At 34.9% G+C, this 27,326-nt stretch overlaps 1 protein-coding gene and 1 long non-coding RNA gene across 9 annotated transcripts in view; one reads left to right on the top strand and one right to left on the bottom strand.

Annotated features, from left to right (window-relative positions):
- Positions 1-7,953, bottom strand: part of ROBO2 (roundabout guidance receptor 2) — a 1,748,609-nt gene extending 1,740,656 nt beyond the window's left edge. For all 8 annotated transcript variants that reach the window (XM_063602831.1, XM_063602841.1, XM_063602842.1 and 5 more), the window contains exon 1: positions 7,667-7,953. The gene's annotated coding sequence lies outside the window, so the exon portion shown is untranslated. The remainder of the gene's footprint in view (positions 1-7,666) is intronic.
- Positions 7,954-11,722: 3,769 nt separating this feature from the next.
- LOC134730005 (uncharacterized) overlaps positions 11,723-27,326 on the top strand; it is a 98,177-nt gene continuing 82,573 nt past the window's right edge. The window contains exon 1 of the long non-coding RNA XR_010111587.1: positions 11,723-12,056. This is a non-coding gene — a long non-coding RNA (uncharacterized LOC134730005). The remainder of the gene's footprint in view (positions 12,057-27,326) is intronic.

Below are 27,326 nucleotides of genomic sequence, written 5' to 3'. Positions count from 1 at the left end.
GTGGGTGGGCAAAAGGAACAGTTGGCCTGCTAATGAGGGCCATATGTACACACAGCCTATCATACCATCCTTCTTACTTATGGTTGCTGAAAACTCGGTGGAAGTGCTTGCTCTGAGGAATAGCATGGCTGGAGGAGAAGAGGCTTCCTTAACAGCAGGAAAGGACCATTTGTTGTACAACTACTGTATCTCTGAAACTGGGAGCTAAAAATATGCATGTACGTTACTCATTCTCATTAAGAGTTACTTACGCATCCGTAGAGTTCTTTACTCCAATTTCACCTTTCACTAAATTCTTTTGCATTTATGTGCAAAGGGATTTGGGGTCCTTTTCAAAAATTACTTTTCATAATCAATCTTGTTAATTTGATGTTCATTTGCATCAACTTCTCTTTATTTTTAGCTTGATCTCCAGAAAAATTATACTTTCTTCGACATTGTTAAATGTTACAATATTAAAAGAAATGAAAAAGACTTAAAAACTTAGAATATTTGAATGAGGGTTTCTGGAAGGCAGAGAGCAATAAGGCAAAAGTACTAACTGCACTACTGTTTCAAAGTAAAAGAAAAACAAAGATTTTAAAAATGATTATAGCAGCTTTGTATCTCAACCAGGGTTTCCTTTGAAATTTCTACAACTGTAAACACTGTTCAGCAATTTGCACTGATTATAAAATTTATTGTTTTAAGGTCAATTGTGATACTATGATCAGATAATATAATTTACTTTACTCTTAATGGCTCATTTTGACAAATGAGGGAGCTTTTAGGAAGGACAATGCTCCCTGCACAATAACCAGTAAAGCATGTCACATCCATTTACAATATAATTTTAAGAAAAATGAAGGACAAACTACTTGTGAGGCAGCAAGAATTCATTTGCATTAAATTAATTTGAACAGGGCATTTCAAGTTCTCTCTGGCAACAATGGAATAAAGGGGAAAATGAATCTATCTTATGCAATGGTCCTCTTCTAGGTTACAGAAAGATTTCAAAGGCTGACATGACCATTGTTAAATTTCTTCTAGAAGTCTATGATTAGAATCATAGATATAACTCATGAGATAAAATATTCACAATGAATGTTTGGGAACTGCATCAATTATTATGGAACTACTGTCTAACATCCCTTTGAAAATTTATATTCTGCAAAGGTTAAAAAAACACCAACCTTTCTGTGCTTTCTTATATGGATGATATTTTGTAAACAAGAACTAAGCTTCACAAATAAGCAATATGGAAGATAATGTTCTATGTTAATTTAAACCTAAGTAATCCAGGAGTTGGCCTTGATAAATAATGGGTTTAATTAATATTTTTGACCCCAGCAGTGCAAATACTTTTACTTACATTTTACTAGAGCTAGATTTGACAAATCTAAGGGTATTTAATTTATCAGTAGCTGTTATCAGTCAGATGAAAACTTCCCCATCAATACCTTCTAATGGTTCAAAAATAAATTGTTACCCCCACAGATACGTTATTTTTCCATGCGTAAGCAATTAATTTCAGGTTCTCAAGGCACAAAAATATTATTACCACTTATGAGAGGCTGCATAATAGTCCCAAAAGATGTTCTTGGCCTAATCTCCAGGCCCTGGGAATCTGCTGCCTTACATAGCCAAAGGGACTTGTAGATATGATTAAGTTAAGGATCTTGAGACAAGGTGATTATCCCACGTCATCCATGTGAGTCCAAAGTAATCACAGGAGTCCTTAGATGAAGTAGAGAGAAGGACTCAAAGTTAAAGGAGGAGACAATGCGGAGAAAGGAACAGAAATAAAAGCAATGCACCTTGAAAATGGAGGAATGGGTAAAAGACAATGAATACTGGTGCCACCAGAAGCAGAAACAGGCAAGAAAATGGATTCTCCCCTCAGCACCTGGAGAAGGAACCAACACTGCAGACACAGTGACTTAGCTTAATTAAAGTGATTTTGGACTTCTGACCTTTGAAACTGTAAGACAATAAATATGTGTTCTTTTAAGTTATTTAAATGTGTGGTAATTTGTTATAGCAGCAGTAATACAACTAATACACCACTACAATAAGCAAAGGAAATAAAGTGCAATAGTGACAAACTTAAGGGATTCCAGAAAAGAGAAATGAAGTGGTAAACTCAATCACAGGATTATATTAGTAACTGTATTATATGTTACTTGCTTACCCTTTCAATCATATTATTGCTGTAATTATCACTATCATCCAATCAATATGATTATATCAGTATGTATAACTTAGAGATGAAATTTTTTTCTATTTCACCCTTCCCGTAATTCCACGCAGCTACACGTAAGCAACCGTGTATCTGATGGAGCTAATATTTTCATGGAAAAATCTTCCATGTTAAGCAGAAAATTTACATCTAAAATTAAATTCTTTTAAGCCAGTCTGGGGACAATACCCAGAAAATTCAAACATTACTTCTCAAGAATACCACCAGCAGTGAGTTTGTGATGCTATCTTCCACCAACTGAATCAAAATTAATTTTAAAGATTCTCAAAGCAGTATTTTAAAAAATTGTGTACAAATTTTTCCTCTTGGTAAAAATAAACCACTTCTCAACCCTCCATTATATTTATGTTAATTACATGAAGTCCATACATGAATTGTCATACCACAAATAGAAAACTATTTAAATAAAAAAATCTCACTCAGTGCTGACAGAATGACAGCATAAAACTGTTAAGCATGGGGAGGAGAAAGTTGTTTGTGGTGTAAATATTTCCCTTCTCTCATCAAAGTTTGTCCTGTGATCTAGCGCTCTTCTCTCCACATGCTTGAGTACAGCAAAAGTTATAAAAATACTCATTCTAGTTTTCTATACTTTAATGATTACAGAACATTAGAAGAGAATTAGGAGATGGGAATGTTTTGTGCAAGATTGACATTGCATTTGAGGGGAAAATAAAAACTTGGACATAATATGTGGGATATCTCCATAGTAATACATGGGAGGACAAGAAAAAAATACTATCAAATTTCTACCATGTGCTGAGCCCCTTGTAAACAAATATCCAGCCTTTTTAATGTACTAACAACCACTCTTCATAGCAGGCATTCTATTCCCAGCTTATAGATAAGAAACAAGGCTTCAGAAAGGGATCTTCACCAATTTCATACAGTCAATAAAAGGCAGAACTAGGGCAAATATCAATAATAAAAATGGCAATCTAATCCTAATTGGACCTGGTACTGTTCTAAGAAGCAAATCATTAACAAAGAATTTTGAGTTACATGCTCTTAGTCTCCCCGTTTCACACAAGAAGCAACTGAGGTAAAGAGAAGCTATACCATTTGTTTTCAAGCTCATATAGCTAACAAGATACCATTTTAATCATGGGTCTGTAATAGATCGTGTACATCACTTCCAGCATTCGCTGAGATTTTTCTTATTAAACCCTAAGCAAGTATTTGATCGCTGAGAAGCTGTAATTTTTTCACTGCTCATTCTTATCACAGTTCTTCAAGAAAAGTACAGTTCAACACATTTGTCCTATTTGGTTGCAAATTTTGAAATTCAAAATATATATCACACTAAGCTGTTAGCTCCATTTAGAATTTTAAAAAACTACATTTTTCACTCAGTAAAAAAAAACTGCATTGTTTACTCCCATATCTACAATATAGCTTATAAGTGTATATTTGTATTGTAAACATAATTTTCTATAACTTTTATAATATTTAAATATTATTTAAGGTTTTAATAATATTTAAATGTTTAAATAATACATTTAAAAACATAGTTCAACAAGTCCGAATAATCCATCACTTACTTATGACAGAATATTTGTTCAGTATCTTCTGTTTGTTCACTCTTGTGTCATATATCCTATTTTAAGAATCAAAAACTTCTCTTAATGTCAACACTATAGTCTCTTCACAATTCCTACCTATTCTTAATTACCCTTCAGGAGCAAATAAAATGAATTTATACCAAATTTATTTGCTTTGAAACAACTTCAATGAAAATGGTGGTTGTCAACCATATCTACCATTCATATATCTCCATGTTTTTCTGCATTAAATTTCATCTACTACTCCCTTATGCCATCAATGTCACTACAAAGGGGGACAGGGGATGAATCTCGTAATGAACAAAGGTATATACACTAGAACTTAGGATGTTCAATCATCTCCCTAGTATATTATGTCCCATCTGAACTACTCAAATTAAAATGAGCAACTACATGAACATGGTACTTTTAAGAAAGGATGTTCAAAAATTAATTCATATCTTGTACAAATTTGTATCCAAGAAAGCATGACCTCATAGGCATGACATATGTGAATGAAAAAATTCACTTTCAGCAGTGAATGTTGATGACACTCCTTTAGCAAGAGTTGTCACCAAGCTACCCACAACTCCTCAGCACTCACTATTCTCATACAGGTGGCCGGACAATGTCCAAGGGTGCAGTGATTCTGTCCAAAGGCTTTTCTGGGCCATCAGAGCTGTCTCAGCCTGTGTACAGGGTTATACAGAAACTCTAGGGCATTAATGACTCTGATCACTGGAGCAGCCCTGTACTAACTGCAAATTTATGGAGGAAACTTCCAAGTCCTCTTGCCCCTCAGTTGGGGTAACTCTGTTACCTATTTCATGTGGTCTCAGTTCTCCAACAAAAACGATCTCAGCTTCCTCATCTTACTTCCATCTCACTACATGGCATAACTAGAAGTTGACTAGGTATTCTGCTTTAATGTATATGCAAAGCCCTCTTGCTCAGGAATGTCTGTAGAATAATATTTCTAAATTAGGAATACAATTGGTCTTGTTCTTTCCTGAGGGATAAAATGTCATCTCTCTTATCTCCCTCTCTCCTTTCTTCCTAATTCATCTAACCCTCTATCTGAAAGAATTAGAAAGGAAGAAATATAGGGCATTGTTTAGCATTCTCAAGAGGATTGTTTTCCTTGGAAATGTTGAAATGACAGTGAGTATCACACATACACTGCTTGAAGTATTTTGTAGGATCTGAGGGAAGAGAAAATTTTGACATTCCAGAAAATTTAAGTCATCCTTTTAATGTCAGGACCAGAAAGGAACAGGTCACATGGGCAAGAGCCATAAAACTAATTATCTTGACTCCTTCCAGAATACCTGAGCTATAAATGTTCAGGGAATCCTGTAATCAGATGCAAAGTTGTGTATAACATACTTAGTTCCCCAAGGTAACTATCAATTTTATGTATATAATATGAAAAATTGTTTCAATGCATTTGAGACTCCAAAAAGTTTCATAGCTAGCATTCAATATTCTTGTTTAACTTCTCCTTATACCCCTAAACTGTACTGAGCATGCATAGACACACAAAAGCTCCCTCCCTCCAAAAAACTCACAAACTCTCTTTGAAATTTATTTTTTAAGAGATTATGTAGGATCAACTATTACCGCTTAAGAAAGAAAAGGAGGAAAAAGGCTGTATTATAGGGATTTTGTTTTCTTCCTCAACTCTTGAAGAAGCCTATTTGTGTCAGCCCGTGTCAGACACCAAAGTACTTATCAATAAAGTTTTATGAATGTGGTCACATATGAAATATAAGAGCATTCCGTTTCTACCTCTCCTTTTCTCATAAGTCCCACATCAGATATACATTAGATATATCTGCCAGTGTTTCCACGGAATCTGAAAGACTATTCACTGCGAAGCTGGCAGTTCAGCCTGAAAGCAGGTTCTGTCTGCATTTCAAGTTCACACTAAGTGGTTTAAAAACACAGGTAAATGTGGCCTGTCTTTATCCTGATTATAAGACACAAATTATCCCAAGAATATTCTTAGTAAAAACTGAGTCTCCCTGTGAATCCACTTTTATTAAGAAGGACACAGGTCAGTTTTTAGGAGTTTAGGAGTTATTTGGAAGTTAGGAGCATCTAAATATGGAAAATAACTCCACAAAATTATAGTATATTTTATATCAAAGAGAAACCAGAAAAATAAGAAATGCTTTTTTTTTATATAGCATGTTCATATATAATTATTTCAGTAGTCTCAACGTAGTTGTGCAATTGTTTGGGTAAAGAACTAAACTTGAAGTTAAATAGCATAGGTCTGAATTCTTATGGTTTATAACATTCATATATTTTATATGTTCCATAATAATATGTAATTTCTAAGTTTATAACATAATAATTACAGAAATCTAGATAAAGTAATACTTCTGTGACACAGTCTCTTCATCTACAAAATGGAATATCACTTTTCTCCTTAAATTTATATTAAAAATTGGAGAAGTAATAGATGTGAAAGAACCTTACGTTAAATATGCAAGTTTTATTTGTTGAACTCAGTCATTAAAGAAAGAACAAAATAAAATATTACATTTTGATTAACAAAGTAGATACATATATCTTAATCTGAGAAACCTTTAAGCTCTCTTGACCATAAAATGACATTGGATCCTAAAAGAGAATTTGGTAAATATGTGAAAGATATTTCAATTTCACACCTGAATTTTGATTCTGACATTTATTTCCTAAACTTATCGTTTGTATACTTACCTGCTATTAAATCCACGGTGTGTCATGTGACTAACTGTATGCCCACCGATTTTATTGACAGGTATTCAGCAAGGCCCACAAAGTAAGTATTGAATTTTTTTTAAAAAAACAGACCCAAAACACCTAAAAGCAAAACAGTTAGTAAATTCTTACAATCATGATGATCACAAATTAGTGCTATTAGTAAGAAAGAAACTTCTAAACCAAATAAAGTCATAATACCTCCAAGGAATTTTGTCTCTCTGATACACACACACACACACGCACACGATTAAAAAAAATGAAGCAAATGTAAAAATAAATAAGTGAAGGAAGTTCTGTGGGAAATGTCCATAATTTCATGCCCAGAATTTCTCTATCAATCCCTTTCCCCAAAGTTCTTCGAAGAAAATAAAGTTGCCTTTCTCTCAATGTTAACTCATCACTTTTCTCATAGCATTTTCAAAAGAAATATTTCCTGTCAGTCGGCCACTTAAATTTTGTGCTGTTAAAGAAATCCAAAAAGGTATCAAATTTGCAACAAAGGATAAAGAGGAGATGAAGTGAACCAACATGGCTTTTAAGCTAAATTGCCGTCACATCTCACAGGCTGTCTAGAGAGCCTGAAGTTCCCTTTAATAAGCTTATGGAGGGTGCAGAGCAAAGGAACCTCAAGTTACTCTGAGGGTTTTCCCCTGGTAAATTAGGTGGAAAGGAAGAGTCCCCACCCCCACCCCACCCCAAACTTAGAGACCAAGGTTGCCCCGTCACATTCTGTGCCCAGACCTTCTGCTTCCACGCCTTCCCAATCCTTTCCTTGGCTTGGAAAATTGGGCATGAGGCAAGCAAAAGGAAGGACAGAAGGCCAAAAAGGGCATCCGGGAAACCAAATTTCCGTCTTAAAAGCTTGTCTAGAAACACATACATAACGCGTGCCTTTGGGGACATTTCCTAAAACCCCATTCACTTAAGCTAATTCCATCCGAATGCCCCCACGCTGGCCGTGAGGATCGCAACCACCCACCGCCCCTCCGCCCCCTCCCAGCCTGTGCAGCCACCGCCAAGACCTTCCGTGAATTTGGGAAATATAAAGGCAGCAGCGCTTGGGGGAGCTGAGCAGCCTCGCCAATGCCACGTCTCTGGTTCGAGACCCCTCGGTTCACCTCTTTGCCGAACTCACCTGGAGTCAGGTTTAGACGGCAGCCTCCACCCAGGGGGACAGGGAAGCAGCCCTGGGAAGCTCCGCAGCGTCCGTGTGAATAACGAGGGCAGCGCAGCGGAACAGCTCCCCCCAGACCTGCTGCTCCCGCTGCTCCCTGGTTTCTCCCACTCTCTGTCTGGGAGCCGTCCTTCCTTTTCTTTCCTCTCCCTCCCCTGCCTATAGCTACCGCGCTCCCTCCTCCGGGTGGTGGCGCAGCGCTGTCCTTCCGCCTCCCTCCTCCAGCGCGCGAGCTGCCCGTGCTACTAATGAGCAGGCTCGAGGCTCCTCCCGGTCTGGGGTGCGCACAAGCCCCACGCCAGAAACGAGTTCGCAGGAGCAGAGCTGTGGATATGCCTTGTGCGGCCACTGGAGACAGGAACTGGAGGAGGCATCCAGCATCTCACACTTTCTAGCCACTCAGCTTAACTAAGCCATAACCCCAGACTCCTTCCTAAATATCTCCAGTAATTTACAAGTGCTGAAAAGTAAATGAGGGGTTTGAGCACATATCTGTGTTAACAGTATTGTCTGTATAGAGATGCTAATTTGGCTAGATTCTAGGGATGAAATGTTCAAGGAATGGTATATGATTCTGTCTGGTTGTTATTTTGACATATTTTGACTATACTTTCAGGTCTGTAACATAAACCAGCAATCTTCTAATCATGACAACACAGATTGCTAATCGAAGGCATCTGATACTTATTGAATACCAGGCTCTGTTTAATAGTCTCTTTTTTCCCCAGCTAATCTTTACTACAATTCTGTGAGCACTACTAGCATCCCTATTCTATATTTTAAGAATATGAGACTGACTTTTAAAACAAGACGGTCTTAAAACAATACTAAGTAACATGTTCCAGCTCGCAGAGATTCTAAGTTTCTGAGCCTGAATAATAACTGAAATCTGTAGCTCTCACAACCCATACCCTGTGTATAATGTGTTGCAGCATCTTGGATGGTACTGTGTAATTGAACCAACAAAGATAACAGGACTATCGGCAAATACACACCACGAGACTAATGAATACCTAGAATCCTAGTGAGACTTGTAAATAGTCAAGCACCCTAAGTAACAATAGCTCAAGTTCATGCTAAACATGGTGATTACTTATAAAAGAACAGCAACCAGTATGAGTTTAGACAGACAAATAATGTTCAAAATGTTCAGAATCAATGTCCAGCCACGTATGAGTTGAATTCCCCACTCTAAAAAAGAGGCCAGATGTGATGTATTCTAAGAAGTCTACAATGGGCATGGTCTTTTTGCAACCAAAGAAGGCCTTGTAAACACTTGTTTCCCATTAAGAATATGCAATAGCTAATTAATATTAAATTTGAAAATCAATGATAATTTATTTCAACTAACCTTACATGAAAAAATCATTACTCATTCAAGCTTTTAGAATTAGATTAAATAGCATTGAGTATCAAATTTACTTCAACCCATAGAAATAATAGACAGTTAATTAATAAAGTAAGTAATTTAATTAACTTTACTTTTGTGTCATGATGTATTTTTCCTTAGGAAAAGGATAAGAATTTTTTCCCATGGTATCAACTACTAGAATATGACTTTTATATTTCTCTTCATGAAGATTAATTAATAAAATAAGTACAGATATATTTATTGTCAACAAATCTATCCAGATCATTCATTCTCCACTCAAGAAATTATTCTAGGCAAGCTTTATTTCTCCATATGTACAAGGCAATTCAGAGGTCAAAAATTTTAAAACACTTAAATTAATATCAATCATTAACTAATTAAGAGTAGATTTTATTTATAAACAACTTTAAAAGACTATGAACAAGGTATAACAAACTTCTACTTTATAAATACTACTACTTCTATTGAACACAAAGATATATAATTATAGTTTTCTCCCTATTAAAAATATTTATTGATTCTGGCATAATAATGTCATACTCATCCCTCAATAATCAGTATACATGTAACCAGAAATCTTTTTTATTCACCTCGCCAATGTAAGAATTTCTGTGTTTTGCGTGTTAACACTCTATTTATTCTGTGTTTCTAGTGCTTATCCTCAAAATTTTTATAGTTCTGGTCACTTATGAATTCTACCAGTCAGCACTGTATAAATAATGAAAGATATAAAATGTGTTAAATAAATGGATGTAACGTTTATGCTAAATTTTTCACATACTAAGTACTTCAAAATCCTTACTATTTTTCCTTAAGCTTTTATGTGCATATATTTTATCTCTCCAACTAAAGAATAAGCTTCTAAATAAGAATAGTTTTGTCTATAAATTTTATGCATTTTAACACATTATTAATCTAAAACCTTGGACTAGAGTTTGGAATTCTTTTATGTATTCATTTATTGATTCAAAAAATAGGTTTCCATGCCATTTTTTCTAAACCTTGTGCAAGATGTAGGGTATACAATGATGTCCAAACTTGATAGAGTCCTTGCCCTCATGGAGTTTAAAGTGCAGTAATGTAGAGTAATTTTAAAATCTATTTATTATTATTTAAAGCAATAAACGAATACATTCTTGCCGAAAATAAATGAAAAGTCTGTCTGTACTCCTTGGCCAAGGCCAAAACATGAAAGCAAAAGAGCTGCCTGCCTGAAAACACTACAAGCAACTCTCAAGAGGGTTTCTCTGTTGAAACAGTACATCTCATTATGGAAATAATGAGAAAAATTAGTAACTGTGCAAATGACAGCACACATGCATCTTTGTGGTTTCTGACCTTTTAGCATCATCAAAGCAAGACCACAAACCTTTCAACACCATGCGTGGTATTAATCTTGCACAGAATATAATGTTTTCACATATTTTATTCTGATTTCCTATAAAGTAATTTCAATTTTTAGCTAAAGCTAATGGATTTTTCTAGTGAAAATATTGTGTACTGAATGACTTGCCAGTGAGATCCACGTACCATGCGCCATTTTCATGCTCATGCTCATTTCTCTGAAGTCTGTTTGCCTTTAATTCACCATGATAAAATTCCTTGTGTACTTTTATTGGCAACCATTGCATAGTGACACTTCCATCCAAATGTAATTCAATTTGAGCTTGGCAGTGTTTGCTTTTTTATCAGAAAAGGAAAGTTAGAGGGAACAAGGGGCAAAGACATGTGTAAGAATATCTGAGGGGCCATCACAGCAGCATCACAAATTCAAGATTTGTTTGAAACATTAGGCAAGGGACTGACAGCCATGCCCTGGGATAGCTGAAACACTTCACAACCTGCTCATGTTTATGACCAAAATCATCACCTAAAATGAATTCAATGTGTAAATATCATAATATTGTTTGAGTATAAGTAATCATGAAGCAGCGTTAGGGAAGGGAGTATAATCTAGTAAGAAATTGGAACAAAAAAATGTTAGACAAAATTCAAGAAGATTTAAAAGAAGAAAATTATCCTGTCTGTTCTGAACAGAATTGAAAAAGCACATCAATCATAGCTCTATACATTGACCATAGACTTAAAGCATAACATAAAAATAAAGAAGGCAGATAACTCAGGAAAACATTTCTATTAAATCTACTCCGTAAAGTTTTCCCATACTTTTATTTTACTAACAGGAGCATACATTTAAATCTCACAAAATCAAATATATTTTGCTGATTCAATTTGTAGCAGATAGAGGAGCATGTCCCAGTGCTATGACAGTGAGTTGTCACTATAACATACCACTGTTTTACATCTTACCTACAGGCTAAAATGTTTACCCCTAGAGTCGTGACTTTGTATATGGCAGGAGATTGCTACTAAAAGCAAATATATTTGGCTGAAGGGTAGATAACTCTTTAAGCCATTATATCATTCACTAAAATTTAGCAGGCATTTACATATTTACCTACTTAGTTCATATGACAAATATGTTTGAGAGTCTGCCATATACAAAAAAGAAAAAGATGGAACCTTACAAATTTAGAGATTACTTAAAGAAATGGAACTGAAGGGTTAACTGTGATGGCAAAAATGAAGAGCAAAACCAGAGGGTACTTCAAGGAGAACAGGCATGAGAGAGGCATTATAATTTGGAGGGTGCTATGATTTGAACCTATGTGCCCATCCAAAGTTTGTATGTTGAAACTAAAATCCCAGGATAATGATATTAAGAGATGGGAATTTTGGTTAAGTGATTAAGTGAAGAAGGATCCACCCTCATGAATGAGATAAATGTCCTTATAAAAGACGCTTTAGAGGAGTGCCTGGCTCCTCAGTCTCTTCTGCCATGTCCTTACGTTATCCATTTTTGCCCACTTTTGTCACGTGAAAACGAAGCAAGAAGGTGCCACCTCGGGAGAAGAGAGCAGTCTGGACCAACCGCCAAATCTCCGCTGCCTTGATTTCGGACTTCTCAGCCCCAGAACTGTGAGAAATACATTTCTGTTTTTTATAAGTTACTCAATCTGTGGCATTTTGTTACAGCAGCAGACAGACGAAAACAGAGGGTAAACAGCCTGGTGAGAGTGGATATTTTAGAAACTTGAGATGATTTAATGTCGCTGATTCTCCATTTTCTCATATGTAAAATGAAGGAAAGAAAGCTGATTACTTCATAGTTCATTGTGCAAATTAAATTAACTAAACTATGTAAATAAAGCAAGCAATATAGTTCCTTTTATCTAGTATATACTGTTTAAGTGTTGTTATTATTACATGAGGAAGCCAAGAACTTCCCCAAACAGAAGGATGCGGCAACCAAAACCAAGATATAAGAAAGGACCAAAGTTCACTGTGACAATTTGGTCAAGTGCTGGTTAGGGAAGATAGCATAGTGTTACGTATAGATATTATTTTAGGATAATTTTACTCTCCCCAAACTCCTCTAACACTTTCCCTAGGTCTTTCATTGCACTTCTTAGTTTGTCTCTTTAATTACAGTTATTTATATAAATCTTTTAGCTTCCTACAAAAATAAGCTTGTAGTGAGACAGATTCTTAAGGATCTATGTCAAAGCAATTTTTCTATTTCCTGCAGCAAGCAACCCAGTAGTAATCACCCAGAATTTGTTAAAGGAATAAACATAGGAAGATTAATTTCAATTTTTTTCTTTGCTAATTTTTAATCAGAATTATACCATTGTTAGGGAGGGAGAAATTATAAATTGTGAGGACATGAGTATTAATATTTAAATCTGTTATTCTGCTTTATTTTAGAGTTTGCCATGTTTTGTGATTAAAAAAAAGAAACAGGATATTCTATATAGCTGTTACAAAACGTGTGGTCTGTTGGTGAACTAGCAGCACCAGCATTACCAAGAGTTTCTTAGTTTGCAGGATTATTGAGTTAGAATTCGTACTTTGACAAAACTCCAGGTGATTCATGCTATGCATTTAAGTTGGAGAAGCACTGTTTTATAGTTCTCCTTATGTCCTAAACGCATTGTCAGTGAAAGAAAATACTATACGTATGATAATAATAATGGTGATATTAACAAAAATGTAACTATTAGTAATTTTATATGCTCTCCCAGATACTAAGTCCTTTATTTAATACTTGTGATAATTCTGCGAAGTTGCAATTGATATCACCTACTAAACTGATACTCAGAAATCTGAAGTAATTCTCCAAGGTCACAAAGCTAGTGAATCACAAACAAGATTTTTAAACTCTTGCTGCTTCATTCCAAAGACTAAACTGTTTCTAACTCACGGTTAATACATTTGCTTCTACCTTCCATTTCCTGAATGTGGTTTCCTTTCTATTTCATTAACTTTATTTATTCATGACTGATTTTTAACCCTCTCTAATATTTTCAGAATACGGTGTACTATACGTTAATAAGGACAATACCAAGTAATATCATGTTGAGAAAGCGTGCAGAAGTAGCATCAAAAAACAGAGACTTTTTCCAAAATGTTTACTGAAAATGTTCAACAAAAACAAGACTTTCTACTTAGAAATTCTACCCTGCATAACTCAAATGGAACATGATTATTAAAATGACAAAAAAGATTCCATAATTGCCTAAGAGCTAAGAATAAGAATTGCTATATAAAAAAGCATAAATATGCCATGTGAATGACATCTATAAGAATCATGGGAGTGCTATTTGGTATTTAGTATTTAGTTCCATTCTGCAGTATGATCAAAAAGAAGCGTCTGTATAACTCACTGTGCATTATAGCACAATAAATCACCTCATTAGGCTCAGATATATGTAAAGATTTACAGTCTGGGAAAGTCCACTAGATATTCTTAATCACTTCTTAGACTGTACTGTCCCCCATATTTCTCTTTTTCTATAGAAAGATTGCACATGGAAAGGCTTTATTTTAAATCTGGCAACGAATGGAATGTCTGTAAAGCAAGAAATAGATGGAAATTGACATTTTAAAAGTAAGATTGGCTTCTGAAGAGATATAACTGTGAACTTGGTCTTTCTGTTGGAGAGAAGTTTTCCCTAGCCTTACTGTACTATTTTTCCCAAAGCACTCTTTGTATTGTTCTCCTTTCATCTCTGGCTCCTATCACATGGCCCCTCCCTCATTCTATCTGGTGACTTCTGAGAAAAATGCTTAAATTCTCCAGAGAAGATTGAAAACAATGCTAAATATTCCTCAGAGAAGCAAAATTTTATGTTAACAGTTTATATTTTCACACGAAATTCTCTATCTCCTCTCTCTCTGTCTCATATATGTATGTGTGTGTGTGTGTATATATATACACAATATAATATACAGTAGATATGTATATATAGAGTATAATATACTATATATGTGTATATATAGTATAATATACAGTATATATGTATATATACAGTGTGCGTGTGTGTGTGTGTGTGTGTGTGTGTGTATACACGCACTACCATTTACCTCCCAGGCTATACATCCTGAAATCTTAAAAGTAGAAAGCCCTCACAGGCCACAGTTGCTCATGCTTGTAATCCCAGCACTTTGGAAGGCCGAGGCTTGTGGATTACCTGAGGTCAGGAGTTCGAGACCAGCCTGACCAACATGGTGAAACCCCGTCTCTACTAAAAATACAAAAAATTAGCTGGGCGTTGTGGTACGTGCCTGTAATCCCAGCTACTCAGGAGGCGGAGGCAGGAGAATCACTTGAACCCGGGAGTCGGTGGTTGTGTGAGCCCTGACCATGACATTGCACTCCAGCCTGGGCAACAAGAGCGAAACTCCATCTCAAAAAAAAAAGGTGGAAAGGTCTTAAAAGACTTTTGAAAATGAGATTTGTCAAATATTTCTTATTAGAGATGAAGAAAATAAGTGTGGACCCACACGTAACCTGTCGGAGGTCACAGAGGTAGGGACCCACACGTAACCTGTCTGAGGTCACAGAGGTAGGGACCCACACGTAACCTGTCTGAGGTCACAGAGGTAGGGCCCACACGTAACCTGTCTGAGGTCACAGAGGTAGGGACCCACACGTAACCTGTCTGAGGTCACAGAGGTAGTCAGGCTGCAGCAGACTTATTGGTTTTCCTCTATGACATGCATTATTATTGTTTTTGATCATTTCAAGAGGTTTCTAGTCGATAATGGGACAAAATTTCTAATTTGGGAACCTAATTTTCTCTGCAAATCTTCTTTACATCTCTAGCTTATTAATACACCTCAGAAGTGTTACAGGATTTAATTAGCAGGATTTTGAAGAATATTTTGAGGTATGCTGGGAAAAATCACGTGAAGTATCAATTATTAGAAACTAAACAATCAATACTAGATATTGTAAAATTATATTTAAACTTCCATATGGCATAAATAAGTTATTTTAATGTACAAACAGTCATTGTACTTTGTAAACTTGCATATAAAATATTTGAAAAAATAACATTTCAATATGTAAAATGTAAATGTACAAAGGTAAGGAACGGAAAAAAATAGGTGAAAATAATCAGGCTAAAAAAACAGTACAGTGTCATCCTCAGAAGACTATAAAATGATTCTCAACCTCAAGAAACAGAAGAACTTGAACATGGAAATTACCCTCTTCTAGCTATACTGATTATGGTACATAATTTTAAAAGGCTTTTAGAGAGAAGGGAAATGTTTTATTATGTATTCAGCAAAGTGTTATGGTGATGTTTCTTAACTATCAGCTATTTTTAAAATTCCCATAATCTTTCTATAGATGACAAAGTTACATAAATATGAAGGAAAAGAACAGGCCCTGCAAAGGTGATAATACGATTCTCTTTTCAATGATAACATATTTCTAAGCACGCATCTGCTAATCATATTGATGTGCATTTAGTGTTCTTTTACCTACACCTGTCAAAGTGGCTAAAGCAATCCTTCATAAGGAGATAATTTTTTTCTTGTAGGTGATTTTTTTCCACATAATACTCTAACATTTCCAATTCAGTTTTTCTCAAAAAAGTTTACATGATATACATATACAATTACTAAAACTGTGGCTGCATAAATAATTTAAATGGACTTTATTTCAAAGATAATGTTTACTTTGAAAGTTGTAAACCTTTGAATCAATTAATTAGAATTATCCTATATCTTTCTTTATAAATAACGTTTTTTGTCCCTACATATTTATGATTTGGAAATTTTCACCTGAAAAATTTCATTTTCATTTGGATGTCTTGTCTTTAGTATAAAATTCCATATTTCAATTTCAATATAATTTTTTGATTTTTACTTGAAATTATGATAAGAAAAGTGAAAAATAGAGATAAACTTTAAATACAATGTTATTTGTGCTTAACAATAAAATCAAGAAAATAAAATATCTAAAATAATTATAACTATTTAAATAAACAAAGTATCATATAATGGGCAAAATATTCTTCTGGCTAGTCAGATGATTTTGACAGGTTGTTTATGGGTTCTGAAGTTCAGTTTGCTCATCTCTAACATGAGGTTGAACTAGGTATGGCTTGTTTGGCTGAACTCTGTAAAGCTGGTCAAAAAAGTTGCATTTGGATTCTTCTTCCTGTTACTGTATGCAATAGAATGCTTCCTGTTTCTACCATAAGATTCAGAACACAGTCTCTGACCTTTCCGAATAATTTCCAAGTCTCCTTGTTCTCCTGAAGCCTTCTATAAATGGCTCCACCATGCACCCTGTTTGTCAACACCAAACTCGAAGTATACCTGATGTCATCCCTTCCTTTACCATCTTCCTACCTGTATCCAATCCGTAGCTCAACCATTTCAAACTTGAGAAATCTCTCTAATGCATCCATTCTGCTCATTCTCTATAATGAGCACTCTAGGTCAAACCACAGCCAAACCCATCAGTTTCAGTTCAATATTTTGATGGGTCCCTAATGTGTCTGCATATTTCCACTTCCCCCTTCCACCATCTGTTCTCTAGAAAGCAAAGAGAGTAATCACCAAAAAAAGAAAAAGAAAAAGAAAACAGGAAAGGAATTACATCAGGTCACTGCCCTAGATAAATCTTCCAGAAGCTTCCCAATACTTGTGCAAGAAAGCTCACACCCCATATTCTGACCCCCTAACTCTATATGTATGTATAACCTCATGTCATGCATCCCTCACTTACTATGCTCCAGCCACCATGGATTTCTGTTACTCATACACACTGAACATTCTCCTGTGAGAAGGCCTTGTCATGTGTTCTTCTGGTTGCCTGGAATTCTCTTGTCATCTTCTCCTCTTTCAGGCCTGAGCTTAATTTCCTCAAAGTGGCCTTTCTTGATCCCACCTTATCTCACTTCATCTTCAACCTCTTTTAAAAATCCTCAGTCTGATTTTTCTTCATAGCATTTATTATAATATGTCAATATCTTGTCTATTTATGTGATTACTAACTTATATTGAGGAGAGCATTTTGAATAATATCTCAGTAGGCCGAGTTTCTACTCCTTTGTCCTCATCCCTCAATTCCCAGCACTTGGCACAGGATCGAGTACAACAAACACTTACTGACTGGATAATGAACTGCATACAAGATAAAATCAAATAAACCTTGGGGAATTTCAGGCATGTTCTCTTACTCTTGTACTCTAAACACTTAAAGTGAAAATATATTCATGTTATATAATAAAAATATGTCCAGCTATATTAGTACAAAAAGGGTTATTTTTTATTCCTTATCCCATGTTGGTTTGGGTTTTCCAATAACCTAAAATGCAAATTTATATGCTGAAAGTTTATTAAGAAATACCCTTGGGATTAAAAGGAAGCAATATTGGGCAGAGGAAGCTTAGCTGTGATGCAATCTCAACACATTCTTCAACCAAACTTATAGAGTTCTTCAGAGGTGTCTGAATTGGGCCATGGAGGGTGGGCTTCTGTACCTCACACATCAGTCAGTCACTGTGTAAGGCTTTCTTGTAAAGGAACATGACCACGGGAATTTCTACAACCAAGAAATTTCCCATAGAAGGCTGACAGCTAAGGGCTCTCTGCCACAGTTCTCCCACCAGCTAGGAAAATCAGTCCTTCATTCATAAAGGATGTACAAGACAATATATCACAGAGGCCGATGTAATCATGTTGCAATTATCTTCAAGTCATCATTGAAACAGAGTAGCTGTTTTCTTCTACCAGCCATATTAGCTCACACATATATTTAAGAACAATATAAAGTGATAGATAAAAATCTGGGGCGATAATGGGAAAACCTTGTTATGTTCCTGGGGTTGCTGTTAAATATTTAGGTAATAGATGTAATACATAGATATATGTTTAGACCGTGGGCCCATCTAAAAATTAAAATGCTCAGATTAGCTGAATTTTAATCCAATGAAGTACTATTTTTAAGACTCTTGATGCAGACAGATCTATTTTGTCTGTAATTAGCTTAACTAAATTATCTCCTTTTTATTATTTTATTGTATTTGTAGCTATCAATCCATTATTAAAGGAGAAAATACAACTCTTGAGAATGTGGTGGTATTTCCTATTTACAGATTATCCTCCCCTGAGTGGCAGCAGAATGGACTAAAATATTCGTCAAATCAAGAAAACAACTTTACTAAGAAACAAGGAAATAAAATAATCTCATATAAACTCCAAAAATAATGACCAAAAACTATTCACTTGGACACATAAAAAAGCAAAGGTTGGATGTGGAAACCTTTGTTAGTGACCTCATGTTTCTCCCTAGATGTTTTTAACATTCTCTCTTAAACTTTGATACTTAATAAATTTCCTAAAATTTGTCAGAGCAATTGTTTATTACACTTCATTTCAGAATACTTGATGTCAAAAGACAAATGAAAAGATGTTGACAAAGCCTTAATATGAGAACAAAATATTCTATGCCAAGTGCAGTTGACATTTATATATTCCCAGATCATGGAAAAACATTGCTTAATAAAAATAAAAATCTGGAAGTCTATTATCCATGTACCCCTCTCCCTCAAAGTGTCCACGAGAAGATGACTTTATTTTGATAGAGCAAAATAACTCACAACAAATGTGTTAGGATGAAAGTACTGATGTTAATATTGTATTGGTAAATAGAATTAAGTCCCTTTTTAAAGAAAAATTATACTTAGAGGTATAAAACAGGATATAAGTTGACAGGCTCAATAATCTGTGGTCAAGCCTTCAGTATGTATTTACACCCAATTAAGGGGCAAAGAAGAGGTATATGTATAAGCTTTCTTCACTTTACAAATAATGATCATTCCTATGATGAAACTGAGAAATGTGCATTTAAACATATGATTGAAAAGTGTAAAACTATTAAAATTATATTTAAAATCCTATAATCTTTTAAAATTACTGGGAAATAGCAAAAAATATGACATAGGAATAAAACAATATGACAAATATGGAGTCAAATAAAATAGAAAGAAACTATTAAAAATGGGGGGAAAGCCTTCATATGTCAGAAATTGAAAAAACACCTATTACAACCAAAAATTGGGGGAAACATGAAAAACAGATCATTAAAGTGTGTTATGAAAACACAAAAGCACACACAACACACAGCGAGTATATACTATAGACCCAGTAAGAGTGCCCAAAGCAGAAAGTAAATGATAGCAAAAAATATAACCTGGGGAAAGAACAAGAGAAGAAACTAGGAATTGAAATTGTAGTATCAGAGTTAGGAAATCTTAATATTGAAAGATATAATTTGTAATAAATATACAATATTTAGAAATCTTTATGTCCCAAATAAGATACTGTAGAAATACATAAAATCTGGACAAATTCAAGAACTACAAAGTGAAATAAGCATGACCATACAGAGAGACTTGAAATCGCCTCTGACAAAGTAAAAAGTCCCGTAAATAAAGTAGAAATGATCCTGTAATAATAACATCAGTAAGAATGACCAAGTAGCTATATAGTAAAATCTATACTTTATAGGATCTATATTTCCTAAGTATTCATAGCATAATTATGAAAATTACTGCTGTGTTAGGCCACAAAAACGTCAATAATTTCCTGAATAATTAAGAACATTTGTAGAACACACAGGATTATGATGTATTCAGTAAGAGCACATTTCTGTTTGTGCCCACAAATTTACATAGGGAGGAGATGGCCACCCAGGCTCATGACCTGTTATGTCTTTATGGGTTACAGTTACTATAACTTAGCTGATGACATAGGCTATGATACTTGACCAAGGCCAAATGGGAGCAAAGGAAAATAAGGTGTCTTAGGGAACTGATTGTAGGAATTGGAAAAGAATAAATTTGTTCATGAATTCTCTGCCACAAAAGCTGGATGGAGAAGAAATGTTAGTTTGATATATGCAAAACAGCTGACACCACAATCCTTTCCAGTCCAACCATCCTACTGGCAGGGTGTGTACTGGGGAAATGAACGCCAAGTGAATTCAAAGAATTTGACTAAATGAACACTAAGTTCATCTGCAACATGGAGCCCTCTTAATTAAATGGAACCAGAGGAAGGAAAATTTCTCTCTTCTAGACACCACTGTGGCACAGCAGAAACTCTGGATCATAGTACATAGAGTTACAAGACACAGTTGTTGTTTATGACTCAGGTTGGCCCATCTATTCTGCCTAAAATAGTCTTCAGAGGAGGTGACATCAAGACTTTTCTTGTGGCAATTATAGCAAGTTCTGAAATTTTGAATGATAAACTTATGTGGAAAAAAAATTTTAAACTGTGCTTATTACTGGGAAAATTAAATCTTATTTTTTTAATTACACAAGAAAATCATTAGTAATCAGTATTTTACATTTTATGAAAAGGCATTAGCAGAAACTAAAAAGTTAATTTTTATTGGAATTGAGAAGAAATGAAACCGAATACCTTAGTCATTAATCAAGAATAAATTGGGAGAGTCCAAAAGTGTTACTCTGACTTTTTAGTTCAATCACAGTGGCTTTGAATATTTACTTTCAATGAAGGCAAGCCAGTTCATGGATATAAAAGGAGTTTATTAAACAAATGTCACTTTAATTTGTTCCTGGAATATATTATGTGAGCTTCTGGTGGCTGATTCATCCTGCTTATTATGTTTTATTCATCTAAAATTAAGATGAGTTTCATTTTATAGGGCACAAAAGGTTGGTAGTTGGGGGAACCGTAATGCGTAGCAGGTGGCAGGGAAAGCTAGTGAAGAATTAAGAATGAGTGTACCAAAGAGGCACTTAATGTTTAATGAAGCCAAAACGTTGATAATTATAAAAGGACTCAGTCATATTTAAAAATGTATATTTCACTTGAAAACATTTCCTCAATTAATTTATTATGACCTTTAAACTTTGGTTCCAGGTTAAATGATCAGCTCTCACCTGGGTACACTCAACATAACCTCTATACTTGATGAGTAAAATGCTCCCATTAAATATCATTCTCACTCTATAAACATCTTTCGATATACTTCTGTATTTATATAACTCTCCACCCATCAACTCTTACGAATGTCTTATTCATCTTTCTATCTACAGTGTCTAAATAAAAATATGTAAAGAATGAATGATCTAAACTAATATTTTCATTTATATTTCTCCCACTGTAAATATGCAAAGACTGTATATGCAAACAGTAACTCAAAAGTCTACAGTTCAGAGTTGTACTTTGTAACTTAATGTATTGTCACATAGAACTCAATTTTTAATTTGCTCATCAGTTTTGCCTCCTCACTGTTAGAATTCAGAATTTATTATTTTGTAAATAGCAAAGTGTGTCCTGGCTCTAACAACCTTGAAATTTTTGAACCATGTTGAGAGGTACCTGGAGCAGAAACAACTATTTAACAGCCATATATTATTTCAGTTTAGGAAGAGGTGGACACAAATTCAAATGTAAGAAATACATTCCTTGGTTTTATGAAAAGTGCAAAAATCAATCGTTTCTTTACATATATGTGAAGCAAATATGACCCGTTATCTTGAGAGAAACTAGAATATCCTGATCGCGGATACTTTAATCCAAAAATCCAGCTGTGAAGGAAATTCAAATTGCTGTTCAATTGTTTTAAAAGAGTTACGGTTCTATAGATATTGCAGCTTCTTTCGGGAAAGTGTGTTCTCGTGTGGTAGTAGATATGATGAACTGTGGGTGGTTCTCAAGCACTTGTAAAGTAGAATCATTAGTTAGAAATAAGGAATGAGGAGAAAGAGCACTGGAGACAAGACAAAGAGCATTGATCGTCCTTCTCAGGTAGAGACATTGTAAGAAAATGAACCCCAGCATGGCAAAGTTCCACCAGGCCAGGATGCTTGATGTACTAGACGTGGTCTCATTAAATGAGTACGATTTCACAGGTTTGTGGCCTTGCCAGCTGGGATATGGTTGCAGTGTGTAGAGTCAGATTTACCTTAAAGACAGATCATATTTTCTTCTTTAAATCATCTTAAGAAAAGACCGATCCCCAGAAAGGAGATGAGAATCAGGGAGGAAGGACTTTGACGAGCAGAAAAACAGGTTTTCAACTTTGTTTAGCCTCAAGTGGTAGTGCCCCAAGAATTTCAAACCCTTTAATTAATAAAGTTAATCTCAACCCTGCCAGATGAAGCAGTATTTTAATTCAGCATAGCAACTTCTTAGTAAACATCCACTCACTTCATTTAATGACTAAAATGGTCCTATTAAATACACTCTTACAGCAATATGTACCTGGATTCTAAGCTTTGGTCTCAACTCAGTTCAAATGATTGCTTAGTATCTGGGTCCCCAATTAGACTGTAGATACTTTTCAAAGAAAAAACTAAAACCAGAAATACTTTTTAAAAATAACTGTAGCTACTTAATTAATGTGTTAATCTCTGTTAGTTTGTTTGATGGATTATATTTGCAAGTAGTACTTGTAATTAGCAAAAGGTCTTCAGAAGACATCTGTTAACTGCATATTTCTGTAACAGAATTGTGTCTTTTAAGAATTTTCCTCTACAGTCCAAATGTTTTTTAATAATGTTTTGCCCATATCTTTACAGAAAAATTTCACTCTATGAAATCTTATAAAGCTAAGCTAATCCATTATGAAATGAAATCACTATGAGATTGGGTCATGATAAATCTGAGATGAAGGGGTAGGTTTCTGTCAGTTAAGTGCTTAACCTTTCTAGCCTCCATGACTCCCTGGAGCTATTTTTCACTTAAAAGCATCATTAACCTAATAATTAAGCAATGATAATATAAGATGTATTGAACTACTTGTAGAGGCTTACAACCTTTTGTCTCTACTTATCTGATTTTTAGTATTATAGAAACATCGACAAAAAAGTCTTCAACAAACATGTTAATATCATTTCTTTAAAGATGGCAATATTTTAATGATGATGATATTAATAAGAGACATTACTACAAACCGCATTTTAACTTCCAAAACATTAAAAATGTTTCCTGTGTTTTACCATTGTTAACCTTGTAGCACTTCCATGAGATTTGGAAGACCCTATTCTTGCTGTGCAGTAACTTCAAGTTCACTTAGAAGAAATGGCTCAATAATGCTGATTCATTCTGCATCTCCATTCTATACTTTCTAGTTTAAGACATTATCAAAAAGTATTAAGTATTCACTTAAATAAAATATTTTACTGGTTTGAAGTAATGCAAGGAATAAATATCTGTCACTCTCATCTTACAATAAATAGAGGAGGACAAAGCAAATATGATCATGAAAGATTATTGCATGCTTTTTGAAAGTATCAAGTCTGCTAGAACATTCCTCAAAGAACTCTAAGGTTAACATGAACTGGTTAAGTCATTCATTCATGCATTCATCTTTTCAAGAAGTATGTTTAAGTATCCACTAAAAAGAGTCAGACATCAGACTAATTAAAATATGAACTCAGCAACTGCCCCTTCTTTCAGATTATGTTATGCAAAAGTGCTTTTTCATTGAAATGAAGGGATGTTAATTTGAATCATGTTTGACAATATCTAGAATATTGAGCTTGAGAAACATTAAAATAACCACTTAGGAAGACCGTTTCTTTTTTTAGTTTTTATAAACCTGACTAGAAAAACTCAATAACATTTTAAAAATAGACTTCAGACATGAGTAATTGCAACCTTGCCACTTAAAAGTAGAATGCTCTCAGGAAAGTTGCTTAACTTCTTTGAAGTTGAATTTTCCATGTGTAAGCAGATTAAAAATACCTGTCTCTTAGGTTGTGGTAAAGTTTAAATGAAGTATATGTACGATTCTAAATACACAGATTTACTATATAAAACTACCTTGATAATTAGTTTTTTGTTTCCTGGTTATCTATTCATGTATATTAGCCACCTTAAAATTTGTGGCATAAAATAGCAAATATTTTAGGATGCTCATAGTTCTGAGGGTCAGGAGTGTAGATGGGGTACAGAGAGGAAGGTAATCTGCCCACAAACTCTGGGGCCTCAGTTGGGAAGACCTAAGTAGGTGGAATTGTCTAGAGTTGTCTTCATTAACTTGCCTGGACCCTAGGCTGGAATCACTCAAAGGCTAGAACTATAAACAGGAACACCTATATGTATTCTCTTTGTGTGGCTTGGGCTTCCTACAGCATGACAGTTGTGTCCCAGTAGCACACACCCAAGACAAACCACTCCGGGAGCAAACATTCCAGGGTAACCAGTTGGAAGCTGCATGGCCTTTTATGACTTAGCCTCAGATGACAGGCTGTGTCACTTTCTTCTCAGCCAGCTCAAGTCTGCTGAGATTTCCATGGGAAGGCAACATAGACCATTGATAAAAGGAAAAAAGTTCTAAAAAATTTGTGGAGGCTATTTTATAAAAACCACCACAGTTCCCATTCTCCACCATAAATTAAACATGCTGACTGTTGGCAGTACTTGCTGAACTAGGGAGTATTCTGCAACTATGTGAGGACACCTTCATTGTAAGAAGTTGGATCAAGATATCCTAGGTAATGTGATTCCTGATTTTGAGCTAGTTAGGAGTGATTTCAAGCTGCTTTAAAAGGGAAGTCGTTTGCTCTTTAGATGGAGATGTTTTGCATTTTATTTTCAGTGCGTTTTTTCCATTGGAATTTCAGGTAGTAAAAATTAATTTTGTTTATATTACGTGACTGTACATGGGGTCTTTCTTAGCATCCACCACATGTACTTCTATAAATAATTTGTAAGAAACTAAGTACTGCTCTGTGAATGTCACTATCAATTTCTTTAATGTTCACCATGTTAGGATGCCAAATATTGTGCTACAACATAAAAACACATTTTCAAATCTTAACAATTCAGTTAGCACAATAAAATTATGCATTCCATGTAACACATGTCAACTTTTTTATTTCTTAAGAAAAAAATATGAAACTTTCATATTTAAAAATATTTACCTAAAGTATCATTGAATAAAACCCTTGCTATACATTTTTAAGTATAATTTGAAAATTACTTATATCAATCTCATCATCTTTTAATTATTTTATGCTTGTATCATGGCGAACTAGTTGACCTCCTTCTGAAAGGCACATTTGGTGTGGTTGGCTAGTTCTGTCCTACACTCCAGTGATAGGAAAAGGCTCGAATGATGAGCATATGGTGCAAGTGTCACCAACTGCTGAAGAGAATTTTTGGATGTCTTAGACTTTTCTACTTGGAATGTAAAGCTGCTACTACATGATACAAAGTAGTAGCTAAATAATCCCTTTCTTTTCATTATTTTACTCTTGCTCCTTTTCTTCATCTCCCTTTATCTGTTTTGTGCTGTTTGGATTTGTTTTGATTCTATCTGAAATAGTGGTAAACAGCTGTCATCTTTTTCAAGGACTGTCACTTTCTGACAATTTGGTAATACAAGAAAGTATGAGACTGATGAAATTTTTTAACCTGACATGACTAATCATGGCTTTCCTCTGATCATTAGCTTCTAAAAGCACCAGGACTTCTTGTTTGGATTAATTAGAATGTCATATTAATATGCTGAAATGCCCAGCAGCAAATCACTTTGCTGTTGACCATTGTTGTTGAAGGTGAGTGGGGACAGCAGTGGAGAGTGGTGAGGGGTGCCTAGACCTTAATGCTTTACTAAAGATATTAAAGCCAGAAAATAAGTTTCCTTAAATTATTCATTTATTCTGACTCAACCTGCTGTTTGAAAATGGCATTTGATCTGATGCTTTATTCCCTAGGTTTTCTCAGACAAAGGACACAGGAATTGCTCCTGTTCAGGCTGTTTCTTCTCTTTTGTTCACAATTCCGAGTTTGCTTATTTGAAAAGTGTGGGTTACAGCTTATATGAGAATTAAGATTATACATATCTTTTTCTAAAGCCTAACATCCTACAAAAGAACCATTTTTAAATACGCATTAAATTTCTCCTTAGAATTTGACTATAGCAACACAGTTTACATCAGAGTGCTATGTGATCATGAAGTTTACCAAGAGCAATATTCAGTAGGTGCCACTTTGCTAGAGGCTGGCTGGTTGAGTCTGTACTTACAAGGGGGTGGGTTCATTCAAAACTGAGCAATACACAATTCCTGCCCTTTAGCACAGTCAGGTGGGAGAGAGTGGAGATACAGCGAGTTATCTAGTTACACCTAAAACTGTAGATAGAAGCTAATATTGTACATCTTGAAAAAACTTTAAGTTTTTTAAGAGTAAGAGAGAGACAATATTTGATCTGAAAGCTAGAAAGATTATTCCAGAAGCATGATGTGGTATGCACTGATGTAAATTTGGGATGTGGGGAGGGAACTGATTAAATGGTTCCTGGGTTAGACCTGGAGTGGAGAATATAAATTATAATCAGGTATACAGAAGTAGAAATAAAAGTCTGAAATAAAACTTGTTAAAGTCATTGATAGCATATAGGGACTGATTATAGAAGTTGACTTTCTAACATATGGCATAAAAGGAACCAAAGTTTGCCTAAAATGATGGAGTGGAATGGATGTTGACTCTGAAGAACTGAAAACCCTAGCGTCCTGTGTGATCAAATATGTGATCTTGAAAAGACAGTTTGAGGGTTTTAATTCTTTCCTGTCAAAAATATCAGCAAATAAATATTTTTAAATAAAATTTTCAGAATATAGAGTTTGGGAGAAGATTTGAAAGATACTGAAGTTACACTAAGCACACAGCCATGTACAGTGGTCCTTAGGGTTTCAGATTAAAGTTTGTGGGAGAGAAGAGATTTCCAGAGAGAGGAAGTGCATGGCCCTGGGGCAGGGACCAAGTAAGATGTGAGGCTGGGATGCCTCGTCACTGTGATAAACACAGTTGCATTTACCCTCATAGTAATGAATGATGTGAGGCTGGGATGCCTCGTCACTGTGATAAACACAGTTGCCTTTACCCTCATAGTAATGA

This window comes from Pan paniscus, chromosome 2, assembly GCF_029289425.2.
Source record: "Pan paniscus chromosome 2, NHGRI_mPanPan1-v2.0_pri, whole genome shotgun sequence".
In the NCBI taxonomy this organism is placed as follows: domain Eukaryota; kingdom Metazoa; phylum Chordata; class Mammalia; order Primates; family Hominidae; genus Pan; species Pan paniscus.
This window is presented reverse-complemented; position numbering and strand designations above follow the sequence as displayed.